At 43.8% G+C, this 2,930-nt stretch overlaps 1 long non-coding RNA gene across 1 annotated transcript; it reads left to right on the forward strand.

Annotated features, from left to right (window-relative positions):
• Window positions 1–2,624, forward strand: LOC141277381 (uncharacterized). The gene is made up of 4 exons (XR_012328701.1): window positions 1–41; window positions 976–1,025; window positions 2,401–2,455; window positions 2,537–2,624. It is a non-coding gene; the product is annotated as an uncharacterized lncRNA (long non-coding RNA).
• The last annotated feature ends 306 nt before the right edge of the window (window positions 2,625–2,930 follow it).

A 2,930-nucleotide genomic window follows, 5' to 3' on the forward strand; every position in this document is an offset into this window, starting at 1 on the left:
ACCTCTTGACAACATTCTAAGAGGATGGTATCTCATGCCATGTAAGTACTTCTTCTTAAGGTCCTTCAGAAAAGTTTTAATATTTTCATCACATAGGTCTTACAAATTTTTGGTTAAGTTTATTCCTAGGTAATTTATTCATTTTTATGGATATAGTAAATGAGATGTTTCTTCTGTTGTTTTGTTAGTTATTTGTGTTATACGGGAAAGCTATTGAGGCTTATATGTGGATCTCTTGATTTTGTATGGAACCATGTTCCTCATGTTACTTCCAGTAAAATTTCGGTTGATTCTTTTGGTCTTTTTAGGTCCCTCATTTCATATGCAAATATGTTTTTCTCTTCCTTTCCAATACTTCGTTTTTCTTATCTTACTGTTTAAGACCTCCTCCACAATGATCAATAGTAGCAGTGATCATGGGCATCCTACTCTTGTTCTTGACTTTAAAACAAAGCTTAGGGGCTTCCCTGGTGGTGCAGTTGTTGAGAGTCCGCTTGCTGATGCAGGGGACGCGGGTTCGTGCCCCGGTCCGGGAAGATCCCACATGCCGCAGAGCGGCTGGGCCGGTGAGCCATGGCCGCTGAGCCTGCACGTCCGGAGCCTATGCTCCGCAACGGGAGAGGCCACAACAGCGAGTAGGCCCCCGTACCGCAAAAACAAACAAACAAAAAACAAAAACAAAGCTTAGGTTTCTGCTAGATACTTTTATTTTCTTTTCCTACTTCTAAGAGTTTTTATTAGGAATTATCTGTTGAACGTTATCTAAAACAGTCAATAAAATATATTGCCGGCTGCATGCAAGACCCTAAGTTAGGTACTGTGGAAGAGTCAAAGGATTTTGAAACAGGGTAGAATGCCTTTCCTTAAAAAAGTTATCATCTCACTGGGTAGATAAGATTTAAAGTAAAAAGGAATGAATAAGGATTTGGAAATAGTTGTAATGGATAATCATGATCATGTTTTCTTTCAAAACAGACTTATTCTCACAGAATCGCAAAAGACGAAGATAGAAAAAGCAGCAGAAGGTAAATATTGGTCTCTGAAAGCAGAATTTTTCAACTAGAGGAGAACTTAGAACTCATCTGTTTCCATTTCCTCACCAAAGGCTGCAAGAATGTTTAATTACCCTAATGGTTTACCCTAATTTATGTATCAGCAGAATTAGGTCCCCAGCCCAAGCTGAGTTAGAACAGGACTGGCACAGATTCATCTGCTTTCACTAGTCCTTTAAGGAAAGAGGGTGGACGGGGAGGGGTTTTGGTTGTACCTGTTCCTGCTGGCCTGATGCCTGGTTCCTAGGCATCAGGCCAGACCAGACGCCTTCTAGGAGGCTCTGGGGTCGGGAGGGCCACATGGTTGGGGATTTAGGGGCTGGCCTCACTCAAAGCTGACGAAAGGTAGAACATATAAGTAAGTCCCTTCTGTAAAGTGGCAAGAAAACTTCCCTTCTCATCCTACTGTTTTTCAGGCCCCTACTCTCTATTCCCTTTATCCCAACCTCATGGAATTTTAACTGGGAGAAACTTTAGACAGTAGTTTGTCTCTTCCTTTTATAATAAGGAACTGGAGAAAGAGAAAGGGAAAATATCTTGTCCCATGGTCATACTGCTAGTGATTATCAAAAAGATGGTCCCTTTCCACTGAGGACTTCTCTACTGATCCCACTGTGCTTGGGCTGTGAGCTAGATTTTATGTCACAATTCAGTAGACACATACTATATGGACAGAAGTAGTTTCTGAAACACACTTATTGTGCACTGATTTGTGTTCTATTCTATTTGTATTCAAAAAGAGTATTTTGTGCTTGCCTGCTGGTCATGGCCTTTAAACTGATTCCACTTTTCACTGACACCTCAGTGATACCCTGCAGTATGAAAGTCAGAGAGCTATAGATAACTTTGCTTGTTGGGTTCACGTGTTTACTTGGTGTGATTCAACTTATAGGATAGAGCAGCCAGGAAAATAAAAGCACCTTCTCCCCACACCCACACCCCCAGCAAATGCTGCATGTGCGACTAATGCGAAGCGGACTGGTGTGAAGCGCATCTAGAGAGTAACGTGTTTCTGCCCAGCGCCCTTGTTCAGTGTTTTCACCACACGAGGGCACTTGGCCAAGGGCCAGGAAAGGTGAACGGGGCTGAAAATCCTGCCTATACTCCATGCTAAGCCACATGCAGTGGTCTCCCCGGAGACACTGGGGGTCCATTTTTGACAGACACAGAGAACTTCTGGAAGGCCAGCATGCATGGAATGAATTTCAAGATCCCGGGTCTGTGGTGATTTTGCTCATTGTGATTATGGACTGAGGTACCCGTTTAGTCCTAATAAGACCAGAGATAACACATTGTGCGAGAGGTGAAAAATGACATGTAACACTAACTGTGTGTGTTTTCCTCCAAGGGGCTTTTTTCGATTTCTGCGGCGTAAGAGAAGCTCAGGGGAAAGTGAGAGTCAGGTAAATTTGAGGAGGGTAAAGTACTGTGGCCAGAGAAAGCAGGGGAGATGCAGAATTAATATTTCCCTTTCTGTGTTCTAGGAGGGCGTTTTCGGGGCAAGGGGGCCACTTCATGCCACGGGCCTGCCGTAGAAAGAGGATTTCACCGCCCAGGGTCAGAATGGAAGGGGTAAGGAACTGAAGTAGCACCGACGAATGAGGTCAGAAGGACCAAGACAACTGATGATTGCAAGACAAATTTTATTATGCTACAGTTGCAGATTATATAGACTAGAAAAAGGGAGGTTGGTTGTCAGATGGTGGTTTACATCATCTAGGGACTGTCTTGGCTTCAAGGTTAACTTCCCTGGGAGGAAACCCATAAGCCCAGAATCATGCAGAATAACCTGCGTGTGCAGGGGGGAGACAGCTTTGCTCGTCTCAGTTTCCATTCTTTCTGATCCCTGGGCCCTGGTGGTTTATCTCCCGTGGAATG

The sequence above is a fragment of the Tursiops truncatus genome, chromosome 20 (assembly GCF_011762595.2).
Source record: "Tursiops truncatus isolate mTurTru1 chromosome 20, mTurTru1.mat.Y, whole genome shotgun sequence".
NCBI lineage: Eukaryota > Metazoa > Chordata > Mammalia > Artiodactyla > Delphinidae > Tursiops > Tursiops truncatus.